We start from the raw sequence: 10,991 nt of genomic DNA, 5'->3' as shown, positions 1-10,991 counted from the left end.
TCGTTATATACGTAGTTTACCGTTTCCTTTTGTTGTATAATGGGAAGAAATTCCTACATTGGGCGGGTTCCCACCCACAAATTTCGACCACTTATCCTTTTATGCAATTCATTACGTAACTCTCGACGACCGTCACGGCTGAAATTTGAATCCAGGGGTGGACTAACTGGCCACTTTCTGGGCTACCGTCCGGCACCCCCCGCATACGTCCACGCTTTTTTTCTCGTAGGTGAAAACTGCTCCAGTAACGCATTCCAAACTGAAAGGTTTATAAAATTTTTCTTTGAAATTTGATTTTTACGATCCTCACGTTAGTAAGAGAGATGCCTAATTGCATTGGGGTAAGAAATGACCCACCACTTTTTGTTTACCGATATACACGTTTTGAAGCACCAGGAATACGAGTCAAAGAAAATCGCGGTCTCTCGCTCTGTCTGTTGATCCGTCTGTACTCTCATTTCCGTCTAAACAGCTGAACCGATTGGAACCAAATTTGGTACACATATTCTTAGACATAAAAGGAAGAGATTTTTTATTTGAATTTCTTTTCCAGAAATTAACTTAGACCGCCAAATGCTGTTTGATGCTTCCGAATTTCAATTTTGGTTTGAAAATTCAAGTGGGACTGACAAACAACAAATCAAAATCTGTCTCAAATTTCAGAAATTTTGAATAATGGAATTCCTTGGACATGGAGTTGAAATTCTATGTTTTATCGCAATTTTGAAAAGAGTCAGTCTTGGGTGTTATCTTCAGTTAGATCAGAACTAAGGGTTTTTAAAAATATTTTTTTGGAATATGGACTTTTTGACATTTTTGAATCTAGTACCCCACGTTTCTCTTTTCTTTCTAATTCGGAAAAGATTTCTTTAAATAATTTTACATGTAAAAATGCCAACAAGTTTTAAAATTTAAATTCAAAAATTTTGGAAATATATATAATCCTTGAATACTAGAATTTTGGATTTCTTTTGTAATTTAACCGTAGTCCTCTAGACATTTTACTTTGAATTTTTTTTAATGTTGGAATTGTGTAAAAAATTTGGAACTCTCGAAAACGTGTTAGGAATGTGACTATAATTTTAAGACAAATGATTCGGAAATGTATAACAATAATGCAAATAGAGCATGTTGAAGAAGTGTAGAAAATTTGGAAATGTTGAAGCACTGGCGGACATTTTGCTACAATTTTTTTTGAATTTTGGAAAAGTTTGTGTTGAAAATTTTCTAAAAATTGTTTCAGAAAGGGCAAGAAAAATTCAATACGCTTTTAGAGTGTTTAAAGATTTTGGAAATGCTTCGGAAATTTTTCAGAAATGCTTTGAATATATTGGAAACATTCGATAAACATTTGTGAATGAAACTTTGGAAATGTGTCTAGAATATTGGAAAACATTTTTGCATTTTAGAAATGTTTAGAAAAATTATTTAAAAGTAATAAAAATGTAAAGGAAGTTTTTTTCATGTTTTGGAAATGTGTAGCAATTTTGGAAATACTTGGAAATACAAAATTATTCAAATTTATTTTGTAAGTTATTATAGAAATACGAGTATTTCAGAAAAATTGGAAGATTGAACGAAATTTTGAAATTTGTTTATCATAGTTCTTTAAAAGAGTGAGATTGCAATCCCTTCGGCTTGGTAGAAAAATTAAAAAAAAAAGAAAATTGAATACATTTATCGTACAATCTAAGCTAACTTTTTGCTCTAACGCGAGTAACTGAGCTGAACTGCATTTTCCATGGATTGATAAGTACTTTCCCAAGCGCCATAGCTATATGAACTTTCTTTTTATTTACTATGGTTAAAATTTCAAAGAAATGCCTATAAACTTGGCATTGCGCAGTCTGGGCATGCGCACATCCGATCTATATGCGATATGTTTGTCTTTACTAGAAGCATTTATGGTTAAAATATAACCAAAATTTACGAGTATTATTAAATAGGAATGTTGATATGGGGCAGACTGCACATCGTCAAGATTTTCTTGTCTTAGGTTCCAGAGCTATAATCCACCAAATTCAAAGGGAACGGACTAAATATATTGAAAACTGTAGGAGTAGTTAAAGCCGAACGGAGAAAGTGACCCTAATAGCACCTTCTGATATGCGTTGGAAAATGCATTCGAAAATACAGATTCGGTACAATGCCTTAGAACTGATTTTCTCTCTTACTCCAATTTCTTTGCCATTTCATTAATAGCACATTGGCACCATCCCTAGCCACTCAACCACTCAATTTGGATCATACCCTCATATTGGTCAAACCAACTCACAAATAGATCAGTAGAACACGGGCACCTCCCCCACCACTTTTTGAAACGTCACAAGGCCATCGCCTTGAACTTTGGTACAAGGTCGTGATCTTGGACTCTGGATCAAAGTTCTGGTTTTGGATTGTAGACCAAGATCTTGTCCTTGGACCGAAGTTGTAGTATGTGATTTTGGGGTTTCCCCTCGGGTTTCCCCACTTACATAACGTGGCCATATTTAATGGCGCAACTACAAATAGCATAATTTGTCATTTCTTAAGAGTTGCAATACGGCATCTTTCTCTCACCTTATTTATTTATTGATCTCTTTTGCTTTTGCTTTGTTACCTTGTCATCACTATCATTCTTTTTCATTCTACTTCGACCCTGCTCCCCGGTATGCTTTTCTCCTCTTGTACTTCTTAGCTCCAATCCCTAAGTGTTTTCACCTGCTTTCGATGTTGCCTGTTTTTATTCCTCTTCGCGAATTGATTATCCCATGTCTCTTTAGGCATTTTCCTTATCTCTTCTTTCCATTTTATCTCCTCATTTCAACTATATTTCTCGTTATCTATCAGTAATTTATTATATTCCTATAATCTTCTCCCTTCGTTTCTTTCCCTCTGGCGCATATCTAATCTTTCTCTCTATACCTTATTATTTTTTACCATACGTCCATAATCAATGCAATGGGATTGAACGCACAATGGTCAATGGAAGACTTATCAAGTCTCACTTTTTCTTGTTGGACGCCGCTTTCTTAAGATTTTTATTTTGTTTTTACCATCAGCACGTTAGTAAAAAACGATCCTCCAGTTTTTTGACGAAAAACAACGTAGAAAAGTAGAAATGAAGCGCTGGTTCTTGTAGAGCAAACTTTCCGTTTAGATTTATCGTAGCTACTTCTCAAAATCCAATTTTCGATTTGTCGGGATCAGAGATCGTTACACCATGGTTCGTCAGTAAAAAAGAAAACATTCCTGTACCCGTTCCTCTACAGCTTTTAATGGGGCGTATCGATATTCGGTTTTCTAGTTTTTGGAAGGTAAACATCATTCATTTTGCCCATTTTTTCAATGTAGTTCTGTACACATTTTTTCATATAAAGTTAAATATTTGTCCTCTTATATCGTCCTTCATATAATCTTAGATCTCTATCTTAGGTCTACCATTTTGTGGGAGTAGTGCTTGTTCTTCGTTGGGCACCTTTTGAAGTGTATTTTCGATAACACTCGAACATTACACAGTGAGTTTTGTTACCTGATGGAATTCTTTTTATTCCTCTTCGAAGTAAAATGTTAACTTCAAAACCATTCCGTTACAATCAATGGATCTCCGTTGTTTGATAAATATTTAACTAAAAATTCAGATTCAGATTCAAACATGACCACACGCCACCATTTCTCACTCGCAACTCTCTTGCCAACTTAAAATCTCAACAGAAACTAGAATTCTAACCAGCATAAACCATAGATCCTATCAACTAACGTAGAAAATTGATTTGTGTACACCCTTTAAAAAGTGTGGTAAAATTCCTCCGTTAGATGTCGCCTATCGTCCCCAACCTTTGAAATTACATCTTTTCTCAGTTTCTCACTCGCTTCTCCTTGTACCTGTGAAAGTTTGATTTTAGACTCTTCGAGAGACTCTTCCTGAGACTTCATACCCGATCACTGATCTACCAGAACTCATAACCAGACATAAATCCAAGCCCAACAATTAATTCATTGTTCATCAAAAGCTTCCTTTTACGTTTATTTTTCTGTCTTAAATGTCCTCGTGCGTCTAGGCACGACTCAGGGCACGACTAGAGGGGACAAAGAACTTTGATTGAACCATGCAACTCTGAAAATGACCTAGAAAGCCTCTAGAGAGCTAGAAATCGTGGTCTCTGAATCCAAATTTTGAGCTCTTGAGCTAAACATGAGATACTGAATTTAACATTGTAACTACAAATTCGACCATTACGGTACAAAAAATACGTATACATAATATATCATTGCAAAACAAATAAAACAATAGCGTCGGGGCTGAGTTCTCAAGAGATTGTTAAAGTGGTCTGAAAATAAAAGTCTTTTCAGTGTAACATCTATTAAATAAAAAAAATGTTCCACGTTTGTTTACTATTTTTAATGGCTTCCATTTGGCGGGGTTTACTGGGTTACTGGAGCATTTTTTGCGCGAGAGGATGTGTATAGAGAAGATTCGTTTTTATAGAGATTACGAGTGCTTGCAGGGCGAATTATTGAAAGACGGTTAGTTGCATCAGTATGTACCAGAGGAGCCGCGGCATTATATGAGAAGATCAAGTAGCTGAGATAAAAAGCGATTGTTTCCGAGCAGCGTTTGTCAAACTGTTTTGGTAGCGGAGTAATATAGTGCTGTAAGCGGCTTAATGTCGATACCGCCGCGAGGTTACGTTCATATTCGCAATCGATATCCCCCCGATGGAATATGTATCGCGAAATGATAACGAAACTCGATTAAGTTTCGCGCGTTAACGTTTTAAAACTGCAGAATCCCATCTGAAACAGGGGCACGAGGGATGTTCACTGATAAATGCTAAGATAAGACAGTAGTTTAGCCTAACAATGCGGCTGAAGGTATCACGGTCGTGTCGCCCTCCATTGATCGTGAGATTGCCATTCTCTTGCGGGAATAGATTCATTTTGGTACACCGAAATCTCATTCAACGTCACATAGTTTTGTAAAATCGATGTTTTCATTTTTTAAACCCCTACCGCATTCGATGCTTCCGTTCTTCTAACCAGGCGCACTGCAAATCAGTTAATTTTCTAGTTCAAATGTTCCAATACCATTACCAAGCCGTTTTTTTGCCACGTACACATAATATGACCTTGTTGCACTCATTATACATAACAAATAAGTAAATAACTTGCTCCATACATACATAATGCCAAATCCCCATTAGTAGGAAAACACGGTAAAGAAACATAATAATAATGTCTTTACATTGTTGTTAAACTATTAAAATGTGAGATCTACAGTATAAATTCTTGACAATTTACAATACAAGTTGGAATTTAGAACTAGAATTAGGTTTATTTAAATTGTTATAAATATCCTCGCTCGCACCTTTCAATACCTCTCAAAATGTACTCAAATTGTTGTGTTGTCATCCACATAAAAAAGAGCTTGCTCAATTCAATGGAGTTAGCAAAATCAAAAAAGTATTAATAGAAGTGGTCCTAAAATTGGATCCTTGAGGAACCCCTGCAACCGAGGATCCGATATCAGAGAGAAAGTTGTTCTATTTCATTTGCCATGCACTATCTGTTAAGAAACTATTAATAAGGTGAGTTGCACTCCCACCAAAACCAAAGTATTCGGACCATTCGCAACCATGTTGTGATTTGTAGCTTGAATGATATACACAAGAAAGTAGACTGCAACAGCGGTAGTTAATCGGAAATCCTGATTGATTCGTTACACGTCATGTAAACGTTGTTTAGGTCTAACTAAAATTAATGACGAGAGACCTTATGTATGAGCATCATTTCAATGTAAAAGGGGAGGTTCACGAAAAAAAAAGTTATGAGGGTTGCGGTAGATGGTTTCCATTTCCATTACGTGTACCATGAGTGTTGTGGAAGATCAGCTGTGGCTGATTTGTGCTTGTACCAATAAACGGATTACTATTATTAATAAACACAGAGATGGTTCGTTTTACTTGAATTTGTGCCTCAGTGTTTTGTTTGTAACTGTATAATTTTTGTTTAAATTGTATCGCTTCTGTAAATTGCTTATTAAGATTTGGGACATCTTGTTGTTTGCGATAAGAGGTCGTTATCGGACGTAATTTAATTAACACGCGTGTTCTGGTACAAGAGATGCAGGTGATCAACGATGTGCGCATTATTTTCAGCGTAAGTGGGGACGCGTTCCTTCACACCGGGGGTTATCTAATCAAATTGTATCTGGCGCCGTATTTGTAAATACTGGAAGAAGGAGATTAATCTTTGATGGAGGTGGTCTTTCCTTATATACGCGATACAAGCCAAAAATGGTGGGTGTAAACCAGTAAATAAAAAGTTAGTGCGAGTGGAGGTGGGAGTAAGCAGTTGTCTGCTTGGTGAAAGTTAAAAGTTTCTACTGTCCGCGAGAGTCTTTGATACGTGCGCCTTGTTCATCGCAAACCATTCAAGATCAGGTTATTGAGATTATTAAAAGAGAAGAAAAACAGTATGTAATATAAGATTCTTTGTAAATTTTTTAATTATCGACCGTCTGCGTACGGGGTACTAAAAACAAGCTTTGTAATCTTCTCTTTATTTTAGGAGTTTTGTTTTAATTTTCATTTAATGTGTTTTGGGATAAAAAGTTCATTGTCAATCAAATAATTGTGTGTTTATTCGAACCCCATTGTGCGACCCAGATAGAGTGTTCATGTTAGATTTTTCTTTTCGTATGCAAGATTTATTTCAGGTTTTGATCGAAATATAAAATTTTCGGAATTTGATCGAGGCCACTGAGTCTCCCGAATTATTAATTCAGGTAAATATTAAAACTGTTATTGGTACCACTGGAAAGCGCTTTCCCGAAACGCCATTAACGAAAAATGTGTTTAATCTCTAAAGACGCATTCTTACTCAAAAGATTCTCACGCATTCCGCTTCGCGCGGCATTCGTACGCACCAAGTACTGGGTTAATGGGGCGCAATTAAGTGTTTAGGGGAATTGTTCGAAAGAAATTCCCCTTGTGTGACGTTTTTGTCTGTCTAACTCGAGAACTAAAAAAGATAGAGCAATGCCAAATGCCAATCGATTTCCACGAGTTTAAGGATCAGTTCTATTGAATATGAGCCGGATTAAAAGTCTTATTCGTATATCCTTTGCCTTCGCCTACAGTTCATTATTTTGACGCTATTTTGGTTGTCCAATGTAATAATAATCTTCTTCATTTTATAAATAAGCCTTCAAAAAGTTGCAAATCAGTTTCAGCGGTCATCTTTATTCCTTCAACCAATAAACTTCAGCTCCCTTTGCCAAGCCCACGTTACCAGTTCCCATTCTACGTCACGAGACGGATCCAACTCAGAAACTGACACTTAACACCTCTTTATCTTCCGCCAGACTGGTGCTACCAATCTTTCAACCTTTCAATACGCAATTGATCGGCCAGGTTCGTATCCTGAAACCATTGAGCCAAAAAACAATACAGAGTTCAAATTTATTGAAAAACCATTGACACAAAAAACAATAGAGCAACAACATTTTGGAAAAACCTGACCCACAAGTTTTATAGGTATAGTAGGGCAAATACGGAAGCCATAATCTCCAGAGGATCTATAGGAATGTATTTCCAGATAATCGATAGGAAGGACCAATCTACAAGACCTACGGTATCTACCTACTAGACAGACACTATAGAGTAGACAGCACTCGTGCTTCGTTGCTCCTGATGAACAATAGCATTCTGATGGTGGAAGGCTAGAAGCATTAATAAGTATATATCTCAACTCTCAAGATAAGAGGTAAACAGTAAACACCAATTACAAAAGGTAGCTGAAACGAATCGATTTGTAGCTTTTTCATTCATGGAAGAATAGGTGCATGACTTACTTTTATTTCCATAAAAGATAAAGATAAACAAATGACCGAATCTTTTGAAAGTATGAAAATAGCATAGAAAGGAAACAACACTCAAAGTAATTCAAGTAAAATAAATACAGGAGTAGGTTTTCCGCTACTAAAAGTTTAAATAGAACTGTTTGCTTACTTTTATATTATTGAATCCGAATTTTATTCGGTTTTTAGGTCTTTTACGCTTAGAATGTGATCGAGCGAGGCGCGATTTAGAAATAATTGCCAACAGTCTAAGCTTTAACGGTTGGCCGCAGTAGCGGCATAGGTCATAAAAGAAACGGCCGCAAGCCTTTTAGTTCTGGCTGTAGGTAAAGTATTGTTAGAATTGTTCGTTTTTACCACCCTTATATTACCTTAAATAGAGACGAAATTTTAAATATCTTGTTTTAAGTGCGTTATTGTGCACAAAATACAGCTGGTCCCAAGTCGGAAGGGCACCAATCTGATTTTAAGACATCATAAAATAATATTATCTGACCGCACTTTTGAGCGTAAGCCTAAAAATGTGTATAGGGTGAAATTCTTGCAATAAAAATTTTGGTGTACACGAAGAAAATTTTGAAAACGGCGAAAGCGCTTATTTTACGACTCGGTTTTCTTATAAACATTTATGACAGGGATGGCCTAAATTATTATAAACCTTTTTTAAGTGGATCGTAAATATTTAAGGATTAAGGCCGCGGTCTTTTCAAATTTATAGATACAATTTTATTGTAGCCCCATTTTCGCCCACCTTTCCATTTTAAAAATAGGCGGAAGCAGGAACTTGACGAAACATGTGGATGGCGGTATTATAAAAATATCAAGTCCGAAACAAAACGCACTAATTAATCACAATTAAAAACGCATAAATTGTAAATGCGGCGACCAAGTTTACAACCCTTTGCCATCTGCTGTCGTACAGGTATCACTCCCAAATTAAAGGGAATACCACCATAAAATCGGTTACGTTGCGGGTAGTGATCGAAGCGCCTCGGTGACCGTGAGAGCAACCCTTGTAACTAATTACTCGTTTACCCGTGTTGGACATCCCGGAAAAGAATTTGTCATAAAAATGGCGGCACCCGTTCGCGATATAAATTTGGGTTTAATGTTATGACAAATTGATGCGCGGATTATTCAAATTTAAATAAAAAATTAATATGGCCTGCTGATGTGGGGATTAATACTCCCTATTTATGAGTAACAAAAATGTAAAATTTATATAGAATTTTGTTTCGAATTTTTATGTCCAAACGGCTAATTAAGGTAGATTTAAAATAAGCTTTCAAGCGATTCACGACGTAAGTACCTGTAAATGCGCAAAAAATGTGGATTGCATTCGGGTCTTTGATCCTGTGGGAGAATGCGTATCCAAAAACTATTACCAAAAAAAGAATTTGCAATAAGAATTGGTCGTTGAGTTTTGCAATCAATACAATTTTGTCGTGCCAAACTACTACGAACAACAGTCATTAACAGCTAAACAAAATTTACACTTTTAAAACAAGTTTTACTTTCGTAGTTTCACCTGGTACCTACATACATTTGAACAAAATTTGATCACAGACAAGTGAATAACGATTCACAGGTTTTTAATGTAGCATAAGAAGTTGCAAGCTTACTTTTTAGCGCATTTCCCAACGAAGTTGGGTGCACTATTGCTACATCTTTCTTTATCCGTCCGTTTGTCCGTCCGTCCGTCCGACGCCTTAACTACTTTAACATATTTATTTAGTTCTGGCACCTGAGCAAAGAAATATTGACGATCAATGTGCGCATGCGCAAACTGATATTTTAATAAAGTCAAACATATCGCATATAGTAAAAACCAGATGTACGCATGCGCAGACTGCGCAATGCCAATTTTCTTATTTATGGAAATATTTGTTTGAAATTGTAACCAGGGATGCTTCTAGTAAACGCAAACATATCGCATATTGTAAACATTAGGGGGGCGCATGCGCAACACTGCGCAATGCTAACTTTTCTTTTTTTAAATTATAATCACAGATGCTTCTAGTGGAGGCAAATCTAACAGATATTGTAAAAATTAGATGTGCTTTTCTTTTTATTTATTACAAAATGGCCCAGAAACAAGTTTCATAAAGGGCGTTCTTAACGATATGGCGAGACTGCGTGTAAGAAACAAGTTTTTTTTAGAATATCTTGTCTATTTAGAAGAAATTTTCGAGAAATGTTTAATAAAATGATGTTAGGTACCCAACAAGAACAGGTACATGACTTTTATGTAAATGTTACTTTCTAAATGATGCAGGAATCTCACTTGTTATTTACAAAATAACTATTCCTAATTTTCAGAAATCATTTCTTGGTGTGGAACAACCTAGGAAAAACAATCATTTTTTTAGATAAACATGTTTAATTTCAATTTTAAGCGCCACAAATTAATATTTAAGATAAATTATTGTATGGCTGGAAATATATCGTTTCACAAATATTGCATTGGGTAATACGGTAATGCTACTGGAGAACCCGAAAAATTTTCGGACATTAGTTTATTAATAAAAAATGCTTATTTAACTGCCCTTTCGAATTTCTAAAAAAAAGAATAGTTATTCTGTAACACCCTGTATAACATTGTTGCATTGGATATATATAAATCACTGTTATATATCCCAAAATTACATATATAACTGTTATGTACTATGCAGGGCCTTCAAACATAATCCGGCACTATTACTAACTTGGTAATTATAATATATACAAGGTCGGTCGGTTAAATTAGGGAACTAGTGTGATTTCTCACGCTGATTGCAATGGTGAAAACCGAAAAACAATTGACGGTTGCATTCGCAAAATAAAGATAAGAACGCGCTTTTTCTGATGGAATACCCTGTATACAATATGCCCACTAGACGGAGAATTACATTGTCAACAAAAGGTGTTATAGGTTATATTATTCCTAAAATCAAAAATAAGGGAGTTATTGACAATTTTTAAATTTCGTCAACGTGGCTTTGATTCAGAAATATTCGCTTACAATGTGTAAAACTGAAAATTATACAATTACAGCATTACTTGACAACTCCTTGAAGACCTTATTTATTTTTTGTCACGTAACGAATCCATATGTCGTTTGATATGTCTGAATAAAAGCCGCGGTGGTAACATTTAAAAATTATCAATAGCT

This window comes from Photinus pyralis, unplaced genomic scaffold (genome assembly GCF_008802855.1).
Source record: "Photinus pyralis isolate 1611_PpyrPB1 unplaced genomic scaffold, Ppyr1.3 Ppyr1.4_LG8, whole genome shotgun sequence".
Lineage (NCBI taxonomy): Eukaryota > Metazoa > Arthropoda > Insecta > Coleoptera > Lampyridae > Photinus > Photinus pyralis.
Note: the sequence above shows the minus strand (reverse complement) of the source record.